The sequence below is a fragment of the Varanus komodoensis genome, unplaced genomic scaffold (assembly GCF_004798865.1).
Source record: "Varanus komodoensis strain SLA01 unplaced genomic scaffold, ASM479886v1 scaffold7_3, whole genome shotgun sequence".
NCBI lineage: Eukaryota > Metazoa > Chordata > Lepidosauria > Squamata > Varanidae > Varanus > Varanus komodoensis.
This window is the reverse complement of record NW_025336480.1, coordinates 15,314,134-15,336,293: the sequence shown is the minus strand read 5'-3', so window position 1 is coordinate 15,336,293 and position 22,160 is coordinate 15,314,134. Positions and strand designations below refer to the sequence as shown.

The 22,160-nt window shown below is 40.6% G+C and overlaps 1 protein-coding gene and 1 long non-coding RNA gene across 4 annotated transcripts in view; one reads left to right on the top strand and one right to left on the bottom strand.

Annotated features, from left to right (window-relative positions):
• Positions 1-14,428, bottom strand: part of CNOT6 (CCR4-NOT transcription complex subunit 6) — a 41,145-nt gene extending 26,717 nt beyond the window's left edge. Inside the window, exons 1-2 of one of the 3 annotated variants that reach the window (XM_044454250.1) lie at positions 14,277-14,428; positions 11,368-11,709 (exon numbers count right to left, since the gene is read on the bottom strand). The gene's annotated coding sequence lies outside the window, so the exon portion shown is untranslated. Of the gene's footprint in view, positions 1-4,419; positions 5,434-11,367; positions 11,710-14,276 lie in introns of those variants that run through there. The other 2 variants (XM_044454249.1, XM_044454248.1) reach the window with 2 other exon arrangements.
• A 164-nt stretch (positions 14,429-14,592) lies between these two features.
• Positions 14,593-21,099, top strand: LOC123035892. Its single transcript, XR_006417053.1, has 2 exons — positions 14,593-14,804; positions 20,737-21,099. It is a non-coding gene; the product is annotated as an uncharacterized LOC123035892 (long non-coding RNA).
• The last annotated feature ends 1,061 nt before the right edge of the window (positions 21,100-22,160 follow it).

Sequence of the window (22,160 nt, the reverse complement as noted above, 5' to 3'; positions counted from 1 at the left end):
TAGCGTGCTGGACTGAGGACTCTAGTGCCAAACTGACTGACTTTGGGTACTCATTCTCAGCCTAACCCACCTTTTTGTGAGGATATATTGGAGTGGAGGAGGACTATACAAGCCACCTTCAGTTCCTTGAAAGAGGAAGAAAGGTGGTCCATTTTTTATGTTGGGAAAAAATGATGGTTGTATTTTTGTTCAGATAACATTAAAAAGTACCCAGCAAGTATGATTAAGATGACATATTCTCAATTTAAAGTTCATTTGGTTAGATATCCATAATTCCAACATATAAGAATACAAGTGTGTTTCACACACCATGAACAGACCATACAGAGGGGCAGACCTTTTAAAATTCATTTCGATAAATCAATCCCATAATGGTTACTCTTCTGGGCATCGCTTATTACAAAACCGATTTTCCAGAATGCAAAAATGGTGAGACAAAAAGGTAAGTAACTTGACCATGGCCCTCAGTACCAAGCAGAGGTTCCTTCTGAATTCTAGAACCCAAAACTACTCTTATCAAAACAAAGATGGCACTGGATGGGAGCACTTTGCTGTGCTAGAAGACCAACTTCCAATTTATTTATTTTTAGCTTAAACAGTTTAAAAAAAATAAAATCCAATGGGACAGGAAGCCTCTCACGCAACAAGTGAGATACCCACAGGAACATTGGTACTCACAGATACTGTGTTGCACATCCTAGTTTTAGCCCACTGGGCAGTTTTCAACAACTATTGCGAATGCACAATCTGGTTATAGGAAGTTAGCCATCAACAGGATCCACCACTCTCTCTACTACACCACATCCCCATTCTTCTGACTGACAAAGTATTCATCATGGGACCAGTCATTCCTTCCTCATGGGCTGCTTATCTTTCTTCAGATATATAAAAAAGGAATCCTTCTAAGTGTCTCTTCAACTTCAATACAGATTTGAATATTTACATTACAGAATATTTTCTTCAGACGTCTGAGAACTTGTTTCCTGACACAGAAGTACCTTTAACACTTGTTGTTCTTTTGCATATACAAATAGCTACCAAGGAGTAAACATTTTTGCAAACTTATTGACTCTTATCTTTCAATCATTAAGTTACTAGCAAAGAAACAGAGCGTTCCTAGTCCTATTAGGAGGCATTGTACAGCTATAGCATATTTTCTTCCTTAATAGATTTTCTGTTAAGTAAAAGAAGTAGATTTAGGAAATCACGGAAAAGTTACAACTGGAAGATACTAGACTCCATATAATTCCATGAAGGAAATATAGTGATGGTATCATTTAAAAAAAAAACTTGCCCAGAAACACCCAGAGAACTTTTGAACCTCAATAATCTTACTTGAATGCTTTCATTTTTCCATGGTGAAATATCATAAAAATTGATTGTTTATTCACCTATCTATACTTACACAGCAATCATTTCAGCATGTTGTTCTAAAACTACAGTCTGATTTAGAAACAACACTGGCTAGTACTATTCAGGAAACCCAGATGAAGAACTTGATCAGCCCTTAACCATATCCAGACACTACGTAAACTATGACTGCAGAGTTAGTTGTTTGTCATTGCTTAATTATGTCCCTTAGCGTCTAAGATCCATATGAAAGGAACACAGGAAGCAGCATTATGCCAGGTTACACCACTGGTCCGTCTAGCCCAATACTGTTGACAATGGCTGGTAGCTGATTTCCGGGGTTCCAGGTAAGAGTCTTTCCTAATTCTAGCTGGAGATGCCAGAGACCAAATCTGAGATCTTCTGCATGCAAAACATAAGCTCTACCACTGAATTACGAGTTAATGTTTTCTAGCAAACATGATAAGTTGCCAGCCACATAGTGCCAAGCCAGAAAACCGCTCCTGCTACTGGCATGACATTACACATCAGCTCCATATTTATGTTATGCATTTTATTATATTCTAACAATAATATAGTAAAATACATATATTATTGTTCTTTGCATGGGTAACAATAAGACTAAATAAGACTAAAATACAAATAATTAAAATGTAAAATACAATACAGTATTTAAGAGAATAAAAGACAATAGCAAAAAATCAGTGCAAGAATAGATAAAACAGACATAAAAGGTAGAAGTATGTATCTAAAATGCCTGGTGCCAAAGTAACAACTCAGGTGCCAGGTGAACCTCTTTGCAGAGAGCATTCCACAACCAGGGTGCCACCACTGAAAAGAATCTTTATCTTGTAGCTACCTGCCTAGCATGGAGTTCTTTGAGGGAGAGCCTCCAAAGATGATCTAAGCTGTTTAGGGCTTTAAAGGTCAACAGCAACATTTTGAATTGGCTTTGAAAATGGGTTGAAAGCTAGTGCAGCTGACAAAAGCACCACTGTCACATGATCCTATAAAGCAGACCCAGTTAGTAACCTAGCAGCAGTTTCAAATTAACTGAAGTTTCCAAGCAGTCTTCAAAGGCAGTCTCACTTACAACACATTGCAGCAATTTAGATAGCAAGTTACCAGAACATGGAGAAATGCCATCAGGTTACCTCTATCCAGATGCAGTCACAGCTGGTATATATCATTCTAAGCTGGAGGGAAAAACATGCTTGTGGACACCAAGACCACCTGGGCCTCCAGTGGCAACAGTGGAACCAGGAACATGTCCAAGCGACAAAACTGAACCTTCAGAGGAAGTGCGAGCTGTTCCAGGACACGTTGAACACCCGCCATCTTATCAGACTAACCACCTGCCAACAGTACTTCCATCTTGTCTAGACTGAGCTTCAGTTCCTTAACTCCTATCTCGTTCATTACCCCTGCTAACACAGAGACTCAGGGCATCCACTGACTCACCTGAGTCTGAATGAAAAGGCCAGACAGTACTGTGTATTATCAGCATTTTGATGACACCTCAGTCCTCACCTCACTGTACAATCTTTCCCACGGGATTCAAGTAGCTAGCATGACAGACAAAACTGAGATCCGTAGAGCCTCTTAGTAAAATTGCAAGGGACAAAACAGCAATTCTTCAGCACCACTGTCTGGAAATGACCATTCAACTAGGAATAGAACCACTGTAAAATAGTGTCCGTAACTCCCATCTAGTCTGAAACTCCCAGTCTTCCCAGGAGAATACCATGGACAGTGGTAATGAAAGCTAAAGATGTCCAGGAGATCCAAAAGGGTCTAACTTCCATTTTTTTCTCAGCAAAAAATGCAATTAAATTAAAAGCAATTGCACAGCAAAGACAATTAAAACTGAATAAAGAATATAAAAGAACAAATAAATAAAAGAGAAGAAATCACATATCACTAGATTTTAGGAGCTCACTAGCAGATTTAAGCAGGACAGGCGTCTCCAACCTTTTGGACCTGTAAAAATATTTAAAAATTTGAAAAACTACTGTGAACACTCCCACAAAATGACTCCACAGAAAATCCTGTTAGTCACACAATGGCTGCCATGGGGGTATAGCTAGACAGAAGTAAGCTAAAGAGGTGGAAGGAACTGGGAAAGAAACACCAATGCTATAGGTTGGGAAGAGTGGGGAAACAGCAAGGCAAGGGGCAAAGCTAGAAACTAAGTGAGGGAAAAACAGTGATCTAAGGATGGTAGGATAGAAATAGCAAGAAAGGATGAGATAGAACTGCCCTGACGTTTTTATACTTAACAAATGGGAAGAGGCAGGGAATGATTGGCTTTGTTGCGGTACCCTTGGAGGTGTCTACAGGTGTCATCTTGCTTAACCCTACAGGTGAGACACCTCAAATCTCAAGTCCCAGTCACATTACAACCAACAGTATTAAGGGCATAAGAATGATTTAACAAATTCCAAAGTATATACTAACAATATGAAAAAAAAATCTCCATATGTCGAGGATAGAGATGGGCACACAAGATATTCAGTTTTACGTTCAAATCACAAAACTCATCCCACCCATCAGTATTTCCTGTTCAGCAGCAGGCTATCACAAACCCTAAACAACAGAAGTCAGCTGACTGAAAGACTAAATGCTTGGCTACATTTAACTTTCCATGCATGTGGTTCCTACGTGCCACTGTAAAGCACTTATTGTCTGTTTGCTTCTATAAGCCCTAACAATACAAAAGTAATGCACTAGCTCCCCTTAAAAACAAGATCTCATTCTGTATATGACACTAACATTGGAGAGCCTGTAAATTAAAATACTTAGTCCAGAACTAATGCTTTTATGTATATTTTGCATAATTACATTTTCACTTGTATTTGAATCAAATAAAAAAGAAGAATGTCTGAATATGTGCATATTCATCAGTTTTAGGGGTTTTTTAACATCTGCAAGCCTAGCTTCTCAGAGGCTACTGTACATTCATGAACAATTGTTTGATGCATGACCTGAAACCAACAAGACTTTTTCCCTTGAAATCTAATTCCCTATCAGTTGACTACATTAAGGTTTCCAAATTCACAGGATATTTACCGGTAAAAGTGCGCCAGGAAAATAAGGAAATTTCACGCTGCTGTGGATTTTGCACCCCCTGCCATCAGATTTGCAGTACTCCCAGTCAAATCCACATTGGAAGCCACATATGGCTGACCACTAGGAGAGCTGCAAAACAGATTAAGAAAAAGAAGAGAAAATCCAGTTAGACTAACGTTCCTATTTTAGGAAAAGGAATTGTAGCAAATAAGCTAAAAACTGGTAGACTTAAAAGCTTATTTGCATTGTTTTAACTTATCAAGACAGAAAGTCTGAAACACCTGCTATTTTTACTGTCACCCCCTAAAGCACTTACAGTAGTTCGTCATTTTGGTGAAGCAAGTTAAGCTTGCTTTACAGAAGCAAAGAGACACTCAAGTACCTGAAAGTCAAGGTCACTGCTTCCCACATTTTCAAGAAGTGAGGGCTCAAACTTTATGCTGAACTAGTTCCAGAAGCAACAACATATAAATGGCAAGCCTATCTGAATGTCTCATACAAAGTTTTTAATGCCCTATTTCCTTTTCAGTTCTTAAAATCTGAGCTAAAGTACAGTGTAATGTTCTGAACTCTATAATTCAACCACTTAATGCACACTGAGATTGCATTTGCAAGGAGATGACTGCATTAGAAAAGTACCACAGCATAGATGTGGGTCTTAGCAATGAAAGGAAAGGCTGTTTGAGGTGTGGAAGACTGAACAGGAAAATGGTCCATATGCAGGCGAGAAGCTTAAGGAGTAGAAAAAACCTGGGGCAGGGGATAAGCAAATATCTGAAAATGAGACAATGGTTTCACCAAGAAGTGAAATGTTCTATGTCATTTTCAAGCTGAGACCCTACCTGGTCCTTACAACAGCCATACATGAGCAGACCAGTATTCTGTTCACACACTGCCTCTGAAAACTACAAACAGGATATGTGTTCAACAACATCCTCCCAATGATTTACCCCATCAACTGGTGCTTACAGTCACAGCACCCCAATGCTGGAAGTGGCATATACACATTAGGGCTAATAGCCAGCAATAGCTATTCCATCAATTTGCCCAATCCAAAACCATCCAAATTCGTGGTCATTGCTACATCTTGTGGTAGTAAATTCCATAGTTTAATAATGTACTGCATGAAGAACTTCCTTTTATCTGCCCGAAGTATCCTACCAGCTTTATGGAATGGCCTCAGGTTCTGGTAATCGGAGAGGGAGAGGGAGAGGGAGAGGGAGAGGGAGAGGGAGAGAATCTCCCTATACACTTTCCCCACGGTGTAACTGTGTATACCTTTATCATGTTTCCTGTCACCCACCTTTTCTCTAAGCTAAACAGTTCCAGATGTTGTAAACTCAGCAAAAAGGCTCAATAAGGAACTGGAAATATTGAATTTGATGGACTGAAATTATGGTTGGAAACAAGTTTTTCTACAGACACAAGCTTAAGTTGCAAGCTGAAACCAAGACAACACACATACTAGGAGTGTGCAGAAAGAACAAAATGAGAACAACCAAGTCTGACATGTATGGGCCAATCATGATGCATTATCATCCTGCAGCATATTAGAGAAAGCAATTTTATTTCATCCGCTTCTTATTAGCTAATAAAACATTCCACACAAATCATTCCAAAAGTGTTTCCTTTGCAGTCATTCATTTAAACTCATGCTTCTAGTAAATGCAAAAGATGGACAGTATTCCAAAAGAAGTCTCATCACTACTTTACACAGTGGCTTTTAATGCCAACCTACTGCTACTGAAATGCACTTAATATCTGCCAAAGCTTTCTTCCTTTCATGCAATATCAGTCATCTAAGATTGCCCAAAGGCATTTTTCTCCTAAACTACATTTAGATAATGAACTTGTACCATATAACCAAAATGAAATAATACCGAGCAATAAGCATGTTATTAAGGGCACTTACTATGTAGCACCATGTATTATTTTCCTGACCTAAATGTTTTATTATATAAGCAGAAATGTTCTCATTTTCAAACAGGACATCATGGGGAATATGGACTATAAATCTTCATGCTGAGGGTGGTCGGGCTGTATAAATTTTTAAAGCAGGAATGCTCTCAATACACACAAGGAATAAGTCCTGGATATGAGTTTCCTGTGAACTCAAAACAATCTAAAACCTTCAAGCTGAAAACAATGGCAAGCTATAATGCAAAGATGGCCAATTTGTGGCCTTCTAGATGTGTTGATCTATAAATACCACCATTCCTCAACACTGGCTATGCTGACTAGAGCTGATGGGAGTTGAAGGCCCTAAGCTGTCCACCACTGCATAAGCAATATCAAAATACCATCATTTTGCACAGCCTTAGTGTTTCAATTATTATAGCATTGGGTAAAGTAGTATAGTACAAAGAGGCATGAATCCCACGCTATGCCTTGCAATTCAGAAGCGTCAATGCACAGAACTGGAAGCCCATTTTGATGCAACAGCTGTGTCACTGCATAATATGGGCAAGGCTCAGCCTGATCACCATAGAATGGCATCAGCTGAAATCTTTCCCGTCCCAATTCCTCTACAAGCTGCTTATGATACAAGCAATGAAGAAAAAACCTTTCAGTATTTTATATATAGGTATATGCCTGAAAGGCACACAGAGTATAAAAATCAGAACTGACTAAATTACACTAATATTTACCTTAACAGCCATCTAAAAAATCTACATTATGTTCCATGGTAATTAAGGCAGGCATTCTGAACAAGATTTATTAACTTTTTAGCTTTGCTTCTTTATACAGGAAAGCCCCGAGTTACAAATGAATTCTGTTCTTGAGAATACAGAAATTTGTCTTTAAGTCATAGACTCAGTCTGCCACATTTGTGGGAGTTAGGGGTGCAGGACCCCCATGAAAGGCCAAAAATCACAAATATTTCTAGCTCCCCTGGCTCAAACTCACCAGTGGTTCTTCTCTGCAGCAAGGAAATGCTGGGAGAAACTTCCCTCTCTGGATGGGTGGCACAGGAGGGCCTGCTTTGAAGGCCTCCCTCTCTCCCCTTTTGCATTCTCTCTATGGTGATTCTTTGTAAACTTTTCCTATCCCCCCTTGCATGATGATGATTTTCTGCAGTAATTTTTTAACATCAATAGGCTTTAGGGCAGTTTGTTCATAAGTATGGGTTGTTTTTAACTCAGATGTTCATAATTTAGGAACTCCCTGTATATTTATTATATATCTATAATTTAATATATTATTTCTTTTATCAAACTTATAGACTGCCCATACCCTCAATCTCTATAATGTCAATTCAATTTGCAGTGCCTCACAATTTTTGTAACCTGCAATCACACACAAGGAACACTTCCTCATCTTGAAAGGTTATGTTGTCATGTGTGGCATATGAAACCTAAGGTCCTACAGCCATACTGCACACAGTACAATACTAGTCACCTCAATACAGCAATTGTGCAAAGGTGATAACCTGAGACTCTTGCTGGAAAACTCTGATCTATTTGCTTGCCTCACCACATGATCTGTGACTGGCAGCCACTATACCACTAGTCTGCTTTCTCCCAGCTTGGGGAAATGCAGTGAAATACAAGGCTGTGTCCACATGTTCTTACACCCTCACAGCACATATAAACTCAAACTGGCAGCTTGTATAGTGCTGGGACAGGCCTAGAACACTGCAGACCTAACCGCTATGAACAGGATAGGCTTATGATTAAAGGTTAAAAAGAAAAAGCATCAACAACTTTAGCAGCTGACCACTGTAACAGAGAAATTACTTTGTGGTGCACAGAAAAGCCTTCCCCCACTAATTCCAAGAGGCCGTTAATCTTCACAGTCTGCTGCACAGAACTGCCGTATTAAAGCAAAGGGTTTACATCCTACTTGCTACTTCCAGACCTTCTTGACAGTAGTGTGCAGAAGTGCACGACATGCACAAAACTTCTCAGATGTCAGTTCTATGTGATCATGACTCATTCTGTTTGGGACAAGTTCTGAACTTCAGAATTTCATTCTGACGTTCCTTTCTCCCACACTTTTTTTTGCGGGGGGGGATCTCTTTTTATGTAGGCGTAACAGTGGTTTTCATAGAATGTTTCAAGATCTTTTGTGTACTGCTTTGGTTAAATGTTGCTTTGGTTCCACAACTTTGCATGTAGCTATTTATCTGTGGCAAATTAATCTCACGCTGAATGTCTTGCTATGCTCAAGGCCTGAGCCAACTCTGTCACTGATAAGTGTACATTCAGCCTTAAACCTCATCCTGAATACCTAGCCATGCAAATGCACATAAAAACAGTCACATAAAACACACTGGAAATGTAACCTCTATTTACATTGTATATACATTATTTTTTATGTTGTATATCTGAGTGCAAATGTACTAAGAACAAAAAAGTATGCATCAAGCCAACATGGTTCTTGTTTTTTTCCTCATATCTTGGGGAAAACTGACATAGAAACTCTGACTATAAATGGGCAGAACAATGTGGCAAGCAACTATAAAAAAAGTTATGTTCCAACAAAAATTATAAGACAGTTCTAGAAATGAGGTTCTATTTTGACAGCCCATCATACTATAGACTTTTTCTTTAAAGAGCAATCGCTAATCATGTTTTACCTACACTTCCAGAGGTTAGCTACTTTTTCAAAAATAAATGAAGGACTCTGACATCAATACTAAACTTGACAATTTATTTTTAGGTCTCTATGGAATAATTAATGCAATTTAATAGTACGTTAAACCATGCATGCACAAGTAATAGACATGTCTAATTTGTAACACATTGACTTCTTAGCTTTAAGGTAGCTACATGCAAAAACTACATGAATTCATAAGAACTGAATTTATGTGCAAAGAGAAGTTTTACATTACAGCCTAATTATAATGTGAGAAGTCATAAAACAGTACCTTAGTGCTACACTAATAACAATCTTTTGTACTCTTTGTCTAGTACTGCACCTCAGTCTGAAGTAAGTAAGTAGGTTGCATACAGTATTTTAGGTAGAGATTAGAACGCTGCCATGACTGCAGATGAAATTTTGAGTTTACTTTGAATGTATGATCATGAAGTGTTTACATTTATATAACACTACGTCTCAAACACTTCACTGACTGTTCATTAGTTCCATATCCTTTTAAGATAGGTTGGTCAGTTATTTATATGGATACCAACTATACAGATGGACCAGATGGACAGCCTAGTACAGCCTTGTGATTAAACCATTTCCCTGGTCACCATAATTTTTTTTTTGCTTATAAGCATACAAACAACTAGGAATTTTAGCCAGGTGAATGAGCAGGAATGCCAGAAGAGGGATGGAGTTTTCAGTCCTTTCTCTAGTTACTCTCTGTGTAACTACACAGGGCAGAATGAAGGAAAGCTCCTTTTTTCTCAGCCCAGCAGAAGCCAAGCCAAAGGAAGCATGCAACACTTCAATCCCTCCTCTGCTAGCCCACTACATTTCCATTCTAGATATTCTGGAGGTGGATCTCCCTCCTATAAATCCAGAACAGAAACTAAGAAGGCTGGCAGCAGAAGGGAAAACACACCTTCCCTCCGCTACCATCCTGTTATGACTCTCCTGCACATCTAACTACAGCAACATGATAGGCTAGTAGTAAAGTGATAGAGTTTGATTCCATGCTTCAAACTTTAGCTTGCTTTGTTTCTGGACTAGCTGTTCAAGAATGAACTTTACTTCATCCATATGCCACGCAGAAATACAATGGGTTGATGGCACAGAAATGGCACAATATACCAATGCCACCTTATTTGGCTCCTATGATGGAAGCATAAGACAGTCTTCCGAATTTCTGGCATAGAAACATGGTGGCCAAGTACAGGAGAGAGATACATGCCTTTACTGCCAGGCTTTTTGGTTTCTACACTAGATATGTAGCAGGCAAAGCCCTTCCTGCATATCCAGCACAGAAAGCAAGAAGCAGGTTTGTGGCATACATATGGATTACTTTACCTCACCATCACCCTGATGTACCTTCTGTGCTGCATACACAGAAGGCAAAGTTGCTTCATGCACACTCAGCATACAAGCCAAGGGAACTTGTGCAGGCAGAGGAAGTTCATTTCTAGATTGTAAGGTGTTTTATTAGTCACATTTTACTCCTAAGGAATGAGGGATGACATGCCCTACACATCCATCCTCCAGTACTAGGAGTAAAAACCATGGGAGTAACATTTCTTCAGGTCAGCTGCCAAGGCTGGCCTAGGGGAAAAGGGGGCCAAGGCTTCAAATATCCTGTTAGCTTTTTATGCACTCATCCCAGATACCAAAGCCATCTTAGCCACTTTGTAAAGCTTCAGTTCCACATATGGAGAATCACAATGGCCGGCTCCATACTTATTCATGCCTAGTGTTAACAGAATGGATGCAATTTTTACACACAAATAAGAGTTCAATTCTCACAGACTCAATCTATGCACACATTTGCACTGTAAAATTTTGAGCTCATAGAATCTGTCTTGGACATACTTTAGCTTGAACAAGCCAGCGTTTTCCTAATCCCACACTGTTCCAGAATATGCAAGATCTGAACATCAGCATAACCAATGCTTTCACAAACTGATGCCCTGCCCTCCAGATGTTTGCACTATAATGCCCATCAGCCCCAACCAGCATGGCTACTGATCAGGGATGAAGGGAATTGCAGTCTAAAATAGACTGAGGAAATTAAATTGGAGAAGGCAGCCATACCATTATGACATCATTTAACTTATTTGACTTATTTGATAACCAAATAACAAAATTTTATCTTGTTCATTGGTTCATTCAAATGTCTCCCAAGTGTGATTTCAAAAAGCATTTCCACCAGAAAAATATAGCTAACTGTAATTACTATATTGACAGAACTGTGGTTCCTATTGCTATTTGAGACAGCACAGTTCTACCATTATAACATGCCCTATCAATTCTAAACTAAGGATGAAAAATGAACATCTAAGGACATAAAATACTAAAAATCATTACCTGCCCATGCATTTATTTATTTCAGTTCTTCCTCAATGAGACAAACACAAACAGCCTGAATTTATCAAGACTGTATTCAAGAGTTCACAGAAAAGTGATGCACATCAGTCTCCTTTATAAAAATGAACTGATCCAAGTGATTCAGGTGAAAAGTGAATAAAGCTTTAATCCATGTGTGAATGGCTCCATTTCAGCAATAGTGTGAATAACCCCCAGAGAAGGCTTCATTCCTAGCAGAACACTCCAGAGTCCAGACGAACCAGCAGGGACAACACAGGGTGGATAATTCTGTAAAATTACCCCACTGGAAATGTTGATAAATCCCCAATTACAGGACCTGCTCTAGGATAAAAAGAAATGCAAGACACAATACAATTACCAGTCAACACTTGCAAACCTTTACATTCATACCAAATAATTACCATAAGCATTCCTTAATCCTATTGCATGTTAAATCTCTGTTGCCAACACGGTAAAATCCAGAAAAGAAAATAACCTGGAAACTTACAAAACACTGCAAAAATATTTAATCGTTTAGAACATAATTCAAGTAATTTCCCTGCAGGAAAGCTGTTCAGCATAATCATATGAATGCAAGACTTTTGCCCACTTTAGATTAACAAGGGAATATTAATATTCTCATTATCTGATTTAGATAAAGTTGCAATATCCTGAAAGGACACAAGTTTTACTAAAATAAAAATTTAAAAAATCCTAACATGTTGTTCTAGATTTTGGAAAACAGTAAGTACCCTTTTGCCTTGCACAATTTTAATAAATCTTTAAATATCAACTCACTTACAGATTGTTAAAATAGACAAAAGGCAGGTTACCCCAAACAAATCATTATATTTTATGTCCTGTATTTTTACAGGTCTGGTATAGCCTCCAGCCAGTATGGAAATAGCACTGAAATGAACATGAGAATCATGTAAAACCATGATTCTCACACACACTCTTCATAATAATATGTAGCAAAGAGATTTTTAAATCAAATTGACAATTGCTTGCTTCCCCTTCAGAATCTCCCCCTTTTTCTTAACTATAAGAAACTGCATGCTTAAGTTTAACTTTCCCAGCAGCCTAATACTGTCCTTTATTAGATACCAAAAAACACACAGAACAGACTTGCTTTTGTATGTAGCCCCCAAGAGATTTGCATTCTAATCCTCCTGTTTACCCCTACATGTGTGTTCTACAGTCTCTGTGGCCCAGCCACCTACCTGCACATAAACAAGAATCCTGCCCCCATCTCATTACATTGGGCAGCATAACTGTCAATCACTTCAGCTAAAGCTCTTTCCTTTCTATTTCAGACACAGGCTGTCTATTGTGGCCTCCTTATTGCCAGTTAGGCCTTTCAGCTACAACAGCAGTGCAAGCAAGCAAGCTGAAGTTATCATGATACACAGATTTTGTTTCCAAGCATCAGGTTTATATGTCTAAAGCATGACTTTTCTCAGAGTTAGGTTTTTGAGTTTAAACTAAGTTTTCTTTCAGGAAGTGATCATGGGGGTGTGTGTGTGTGTGTGTGTGTGTGGAGGGGGCAGAATTCCCTTCCTTTTTGCTAATTTCTTACTAGATCAGACCAGAAGTATTCAAGTCCTCAGCGTTAACTTGTTTCTTCTACTCCTGTCATTTTCTCATAGCTTATACAAAGCATTTAGAGATACTCGTAGTTATGTACTCCTCATCAGAGTAAGCATGCAAGTTTGCAGCATATGGACGCATCAAGCCAAGAAGGTCTTCTCCCCCTCACACTCACACGCCGAACAACCCTCTCCCCCCCTCGTCCCAGTTCTTGTCAACAAGCACTTAGAACGTCACTTCCTCCAGAACCTTCCCATAGCTTCCAGGAAGGCTCACTCACCCACACCTTCAACTGCAAAACATCCATCCTCTTTCCCAGACCCCAAAACTTTCTAGGGACTCCCGATCATGCCTGCCAATCTCCTGTATGCAGCTTTGGTTCCCTGGAAGAGAACCCCTCATGCCTTTATACGGGCTCCAAACGCACAAGCCGCCGCCAGCACCACAACATGCAGGCACCAATGAAAAATTTAAAAACAAAAGCAACAACAACACGCCACCCTCCCTCGACAATGCCTCACAGCAATAGGGCCCCCGCTCAAGCTGTTGTACACAAACACAGTTTGCTTGCCCGTAGTTTTAGTAGTCATCAATCCCTATAACTCCTCCCTCTCCCACACACACCCCTTCACCCAGTATCCCCACTATTGCATTTCATATACCCCAGGAAGGACTGGGCCCGATATTTTTCTCCATCGTTCTGCAATACCCCCTGGTCCGCCCACCGCCTCGAAGTATATCACCTCTCTTACTCTGGAGTACTAATGTTCGCGTTCTCGCCCCGCTCGCCTTATTACTATAATAGTAACACTGCTCCCCCCGCCCCAGGACTTGAACACAGCCCCCTCCTCTGCCCGTCAGCCTCTTACCAGCTGCTGCCCCCGTTTCCCAGCGTACAAATATCTGCGCCCCCTCCCTTTTAACGTAGCGACACCTCCTGCCGCCCTCCCGACCGCTCCTCCGCCACCCTGGACATCCCGACCCACAATATATTCCCCCCGCCCCCGGAAAGTCAGCCATCGCTTTCCTCCTCCTCCTCCTCCTCCCCCTCCCCCATCCCACCCGACCTCGAAGCCGCTTCATTCCCGGCCTCGCACCAGAATCGCGCCCGCTCCCCGAGCCTTCCCGCCGAGCCGCCTCGACCCCGACCCCCTCCCCTTCTGTGCCCCCTCCCGCCCGACAGCTGCTCTCCTCGGGCCACGACCCCCGCCCTCGCCCGACACAGCCACCCGCCGCGGCGACCGAGCGCAGGGGAGAGGAGAGGAGAGGCGAAGGGCACCCCAGCGCCTCGGCCGCGGCCACCTCCCCCCCCGCCGTACCTGTAGCTGCAGCATCCCCGTCTCTGCGCTGCCTGCCTGGCTCTTTGTTTCCTGCCGCGGGCCGGACGGGAGAGCTGGCTCCCCCCGCCTCCTCCTTCGCCGCCTCCTCCTTTTCCTCCTCCGCCTCCTTCTCACACTCATTGAAAGCAAACAAGCATCATGGCGGCGGTAACGACGGCAGGGGTAGCGGCGAGGCCCGGCCCACATCGCTCGCTCGGCGCGCCGCGGCCGCCCCCTCGCCGCCGCGATTGGGCGGGCGGGCAGGCGCGGGGCGGGCCTCCCGGGCGGCCGTCGAGGCAGAGGGGCGAGCTGAGGCGGCGAGGGATGACTCCGGCGATCCGCCGAGCTGCGGCGCCGTCGCTACCGCTTTGGCTCGCTGCGCGGCTGGCGAAGGACGGCGGCGCCCGCGGGGAAAGGACCGATCGGGGCAGGCTTGCATGGGAGGAGGCTGTACGGGGCGAGGTGGAGGCGTAGCCTGCGTGGGGATCGAGCCCTTGGAGTGATAGGCCGGATCCGGGATGGAGAAGGGTGAGTTGAGCAGCCCGGTCCCAGCCAGTGATAAGGGTGCATTTAACTCCGCTAACCAGCTTGGAGTGGGTTTGGGGGCCCAAGGCCAACGCCCTTCAGCCCCGAGTGATCACATAAGACCATAAGCTAGATCGCTTTTAAGCCCAGGGTGCCCTGTTGTGTTGCCTGAACCCAACCAGCGTGCTTAATAAATCATGTTGCTGGGTTCAAACAACATGACAAGTCACCATTGTTTGTTGTGCTGTGTAAACCCAGTCAGTGAAGGGCAAGTGATGAGGAAAGCAGAAAACTGGCCCAAGCATCAACAGTGGGGTATGCTGTTGCCCACCAGGGCTAATGCTGCTTTCCAACACATCCTTTGTAATTATGATTTAAAGTCATTTTATACTTGAGATAGCCAGTCAGGCATCTATGTGGTTAGCAATATTGATTGCATTACTTTTGCTGGAAGGAAAAAAAAACTTTTCCACAACAAATTTACCTAAGACACAGATCTTCAAGTAAATATGTTCTCATAAAGATAGCAGAAGCAAATGCAATTTAATTAACATGAAACTGCATGTTGTCAGCATATTTTGAGGTGTTTGTTTGTTTTGAGCTGTAACATATCAAGAGTGAAGAAGCAGTTGTAAAATATGGAATGGCAGTGAAGGGGGAGGGAAAAAAGTGCTTTGTATGCTTCATAACTAAAGTAATTCACACAACTTACTAGAGGATTGGCTCTGAAATTGCCTAGTTGCATCATTGTGCTTAGCTCTGCCTAAGATCAGGCTGTTGGATGCAGGCTCACATTACCTTGGAAGACAGTGCATGCTTACTTGAGAGAAAGCACCTCTGAAACTTGTTGAGATTATTGCTGAAACTGTGTGCAGAGATGGGAATGGGGCTTGAAAGAGTTTCTTCTTTGGGAGATGAAGTTGTGTGCATGTGAGAAGGGTTGAGAGAAAAATAAGTGTGCATGTGATCTAAGGGTGAGCACCTTCTGGTGAATGATTAACAATATTTGTCTATTTTACTAAGGATTACTGAGATGAGAGCATATATGTGGTGTGTTTGAATATTTAGGTCAAGTGATTTATTATCTCACTGTCTGCTGAAATTCTGCCTGTTGTGCAGCTGTAAAGGCACAGCAGACTCATACTCAATGAAAATAAAAAGTGGCAAATCTATTATGCAGATTAAAAAGCTGAGGGCTTGTAATGTCATAAACACAAGGTTATGTGTACAGTCCTAGGAAAAATTAGACGGAAAAAAGTCCTACAAGTCCCCACATTCCCCAGCCAGTTTGGTAGGTGGAGAAATGGTAAGAGTTGTAGGACTTTTTCCCTGTATAAAAATGTATTTAAACAAGATTGACTTTTTCCCCCTGGACCTGTGATCACACATGCATAAATGTTGAAAGGCTAATCTTGATCCACACTTCCATTGCTGAGGAAAGCCAGGGTCTTAGCCAGGACTGAGAAAAACCACTGAGATTTCCTTCATGTGCCTCTTGACACCCCCCATCTGGGATGACAAAAGGTGCACAACCCAGCTGAACCTGGAAGAGCAGCTCTTCACCTTGCTGGCCTGATCTCTTCTTCTTGCTGAGAGAGGCACATTGTTCATTGCATCCCTCAGCACAGAGAAAAGCAGGGATTTCACCTGGCCTGTGGAGAGACCAGTGATGGTGTTCACTGCAGCCTCACATTTTAAAGTAGTTTCCCACCTTGTTTTACAGTTAAGAATCCTGGAGGCTCGTAGGAATGTGTGCTGTAAGGTTAAGAAAAAAACCCTGCACTCTTATCTGTACTCTCTGGGTAAGTTTCCAGAGAAAGTAAAGGGAAAGGTCTTTCCTTCTGACTCTCTAGAAACCTTCTCAGCCTGATAACATGCTCCCAGACTCCAGCTTGGATTCCCTATAGTTTACATAGTGCAGCAAGGAAAGGGAGGTTCTAAATCTCACTACAAAGAGCCAGTTCTGGGTTGGCTGCAGCCCTGAATAAACATGCAAGTTAGGAACCATGGATACCCTGCAGAATTTTGTTGCAGGTCTCCACTTGTTTGTTCTTGTAATAACTATTCTGTCTCTTGTTCATGAAATAATTATTCTTGTGGCAAGTATATATATATATGCTAGAATAGCTTACCAGGATTACATACCTCCTTTGATAAGCGATCATTAGTTTTCCAGTTCATTGATTAAAGCAAACTATAATTAGTTTCTGGAGTGACTGCATGATACAATGACTGACTAACGCACCCTAATCTTCAAAGTGTTTTAGCTGACTTTTCATCCTATCAAACTTTGTAGTGTTCTGTTAGTGAATGTGCTTTAAGAAATTGGGCTTTTCTCTTACTGCCATTGCCTCAACCTGACTACTCTGGCATGGTAAGTGGTGACACAGACAAACTGACATATCTTGCTTGACTTTCCTATGATTCTTTGTAGAGATGAAACATTTCTGGAAATTTTGATGACATGGAAATTGTTTATATTTCTTTTTTAAGGAAATATGCAATATTAGTACTGTTTACAGATTAAAAGTCACTTTGTTACTTTAGGAGCATAAAATGTATTAAATATAACCTGGATTGGCATACAATTATAACATTTAGCATATTGAAAGTACAGCCTATTCTGAAAATAATTATAAACTCAATTTACTTTTAAATATTAACTTATTTCACTTACTTATGTCTGTGTCCTGAATTGTAATGAACACCTGAACTATAAAAAAACCTCTTTGCTTTTAAGTTTGTCAGGAGCAGATAAAAAGCAATAAAAACAGGCAACCAACAATATTATTAAAACAATGAAAATTCTTTCTGCTCTAGTCTTCTGTTTCTCAGTGTCAAGCAGACAATAAAGCACCCATTACCTTAAAAAGAATTGAGAAGAAAAATCAAGAGGAGTTCAACCAAGACTCAATGAAACCACAATAAATTTAATCAGTCTCACTTTCTGAGCTATTTCTATCTGTTTTGGTTTCTGTTTTTCCTTCTGATTCAACTTTTTCTTCGTCGTAGTTATCACAGACTTCTGAAAACTGAGGATTTGCCTATATTGATGTGGGTATTTCCAAACATTGACCAGTTTCTTTCACTTGTGGCACAACACAGATGACTCTGAAGTCATCAGGAAGCAAGAGGAGTCAGAGGCTGTGTAGAATCCACCATAATGCAGGATACATTTGGCAGAATCCCGGACTATAGTCCTGGACCAAATCCCCGAAGTTCTGTATTCTGCAACATTTGAAAGTCCTCTTGCAATATCAAGCCCAAAGTATGCAGTCTTTTGTAACCCAGTCAAATGCAGCAGCAGTGGTGTCATCACTTAAATTTCTGGCTGTGGATCATGAATCTAAGATTTTTCTAGTACATGTTTCTTTCTTAATTAAATCTTTCACTTTAATTCTGTATTTACAAGTAGAAATAAGGGTGCAGCCCTGTGGCTATAGTGGGTGGTGTCCCAGCTCTAACCTCAGAAACAGTGCCTCAGCCCCTTCTCCTCATGATATGGGGAAAAGATTTCTGCTGCTTGCGTTGTTTGGAAGGCAGGAAGAGTGTTCCTCCCTTGACTGGATGCCGATACTTTTCTGAGTTTGGAGGCTTACAGACAGTCACGTTGAATGGCACCCTTAGATTCTCAAAGTCAGTTATTTTTATCTTGGCCATTTGGTAAGGAGTTTCTGACAAAAATGCACTGTCTGATTCAGATGCAGTGATTGCTGAAGAAACTGGGTGTAGAATCTTTGAGGAGTTTTGCAGCTGAACCCAGAAGACATCCTTCTCAAATACACTGCTCCTTCTGGGGAGAATCCTCATCTTTTACTGTTTCCTGAAGAGCTGCTTTGTTTAGTTTTCAAAGGAGATCACCATGTATTTTTTGTATTTTTCATTTTACTTTTTCATCTTGAAAACAGTAGGCAATGTATGAGTATTATTAGTAGTAGCAGTAATTATTATTAGTATTATTATAGTATCAGTATTATACTATAGTATAATATAGTATACTGTTATAGTACAGTATTAGTATACTATTATTATAGTATTATTATATTAACCTTTTTGCTTGTATATAGATCTTTTGAAGGATGTTTGACTTCATGATATTATTGAGAAGCAAATTTAGCCCATGATGTACACAACTGCTTGCAGTAATATGTGGATACTTACTCATTATGATCTCCCATATTGTTTTCCTATTACTTGTATTGTCAGTCAGCAAAGCAAATCCTATGCCTAGTTTTGTGTAGGACTTCACATACTTTATAACTGATATGCTCTGTGGTTAGTGTGTTGTTTCCTCTTTTAATGTTTCCATAAAAGCAAAACCAGTCTGAACAAGATGTAATCACACAGTTTATGATTCCTTCTCCCCCAATATTTGTCCATCCATCTAAAAGTATTATAAGACACAGTGGTTCATTGATTTCTTGTTGCACAGATTCCATTTATGTGTTCATATTTGAACTCCAAAGGAGACTTGCTCAGATAATGTCTGCTGGCAAAAAGAGGATCGTTTTTGTAACTGAAAATGCATACTGACAGGAAGCTTTTACATTATTGACAATGGGATTCTATAAAATTAAATTGCTCTTGCAAGAACTTGATCATTTTTCACCTGATCTTCAATTCTATTCTTTCTTCAAATGAAGCTACATGCACATAGTAGGCATGTCATGAGTAGAGCCGGCTTGAGCTGGGGATCAGACTAGATGGCCAGGGAGGCCTCTTCTGACTTCCTCTGCTTCTTTGTTTTGGGAGTGGGGAGGGGGATGCACTTGTTTGCAAATTTGTTCACTTGAAATGTTGCTGATCAGGAAACTTGATGATGAAGGAGCAGAAAGAGGAGTTGAGAATAAGCATGATGAGAAAAGCTAGTTGCACTTTCATCAGTATCTTGGTTCCTCTTTAATCTGTGAAAGATGTTTAATATTTGCAGGATGCTTTCTACAAGGTGCAAAAGTCCAAGGAGTCCCCAGTTATGAATATCTGGGTTGTGAACAACCCATACTTACAAATGTGCTGACTGCCATAAACCCTATATGAATATCTCTAGAGAAAAGCTGTGAATATCTCTAGGGAACTATGCAACATGTCCTCAGTGGCTGTGTAGTTCGTTAGAGATTACAGTAGTCATGGCCTTTCATTCTGCAGCATTGGTTTGAGCATACCCAAGCCAGTGTGTTTCAGGGTGCATAGTCCCCCTTTGGTTTTTTCTTTAGCATTTGCCCTTTAACCAGGCCTGCTACAAGGCCATTTATGATGAGAAAAAGAAAATGGCTGTCAAACAACCCTTGATGCCTACTTCAAGAAAGTGATTCCAGTGGTAACCCCCCCCCCCCCCGCAATCTCCAGCAGCACAATCAAACCTTGATTCTCCAGCACCAGGTCCATCATCATCATCACCACTTAATGCTAGGCTTAATGATACCTCAATAATGTTTTAAACTGTTTTAAGAATGTTTTAATTTGTTTTTTACAATACTGCAGACTTATACATACACACACATTTTCTCTTCAGTACCTGTAGTTACTTTATTACTGTATTTTTTCATTATTACAATGCTGTATTGTATCTAAGATGTTTTAGTGAATATGGAAGTGTTTCTTAAGTGTTTTACATGCATAGAAAGGTAACATATATATACATATACTAACATTTGTTTTGTCATGTGATCTGACCTACATACAAATTTGGCTTAAGGACATTCTCAGGAATGGGACTCATTCTTGGGCAGGGAACTACCTGAATATTTTCCCAGTGAACTCTAAGCTATTAAGGGAGAGTCGGTTCAAAAAAGCATCAGATTAGTGGGAACTAAATTTTCATAAGGATTATTAAGGCAAACTAACATAGTTTTCTGAATTCTGATATATTTAAACCCTTCCCTTTCAAAAAAAAGTGTGCTTTCAGCTCCTTTTTGTAATTTTTTTTCCCTCACAGTGATTTGAGGCCTAGTTAAGAAGACATATCTATCAACAATTCTAACACAGGAAACCTACAAGCAAAGAAGAAACTGAAACCTTCTTCCTTCTCATGTGACAATGGCTGTTCCTCTGAAGGCAGAATTTATTTATTTATTTAATCTCTAACCTGCTCCATTAGCCATAAAGCTCTCAGGGCAGGGTACAACATAATGCATCTTGTTTTTGCATTTAACAGTTGCAGACTCTGTCTACAACCTAATACTTTCTTCTCCTCAGTGCACAAGTATTGTAATGATCCAATAGTGTACATTGTCTTACAGAAGCATCTATTATATCATTTTTAGAAAAGATGTTAGGCAATAAATATATAAAAACCTCATCGAACATTTTTTTGTCATTCCGAAAGAAAACATTCCTGAGCTGATTTTTAAAAACAGTTTTTCATTGGGGATGGGGGGGAAGCAAGACTTCAAAAGAAAAACAGAAAACTTACTGTTTTATTTCTTTTTCTGGGATTTCACATATCTCATTCTTTGTCAGGGCAGACTACATATCCTTAGGATGAGATGTCAGTATCAAAAAGAGAAGTGATAGAACTAGCCTCAACATGATCAGAACCACAGTCTGTCTTATCATGCTTGTTGCCCCCCCCCACCTTTTTTTTTTTACTGCTATCCATTCATTTCTGCCCATTGGCTTACTGATAAAGTTAATGATGCCTTCCAGGGATTAAAACAGTTAAAAGAAAAATCTTCAGTTAACTGAGCATGCACTGCTGGAGTTTTATAGTCATTTAAACTGCCAGTGCCAACGCAGCTGTGCAGAACTAAAAATATTTACTTCCAGAAGAACTTCAGAAGCAACTCAGTTTTTCTAAAGGCTGGAGGGTGGTCTATAAAGTAAAAGGCTTGGACATCACTTGCTTGGAAAGGAGGGGGAAAGCCAGTTGTCTGTTTAAGGAATGTTATGATTCTGTGCAGACCAGGAGGGAGGTCCTGCCATGACCAATAGCAGCAACCAGGATGATTCCTGGCTGTTTTTCCATGTAGCTGTGGACCTGTTTGCTACAAGCAGGCTTCTGTGTCTTATAGAATAGTAAGTAAGTAATAGTAAGTAATCTTTACATAATAGTAGTTGTGAGTGGCATAAAGGGATCTGAATCTCTTCCTGGATGCCTGGTAGTTGAGTGGAAGTATTATGGGGCTAACCTTCATATCGTATGTGGTGATGCATAGAGGACCTGAGGCAGGGGAACAGAAAAATTTTGAGAGGAATGGAAAAATACAGAGAAATATTTCCCCAAATCCCCCTCCCAAAAAAACCCCCCAGAAGAAACCTAGTTTTTTCCTGGAAAAATGTGTTTTCCTGAATTTTACTGTTTGTTTCTTTTTCCAGGTATTTGCATTTGTAGGCAAGGTGTATACCTTGCCTACAAGGCCT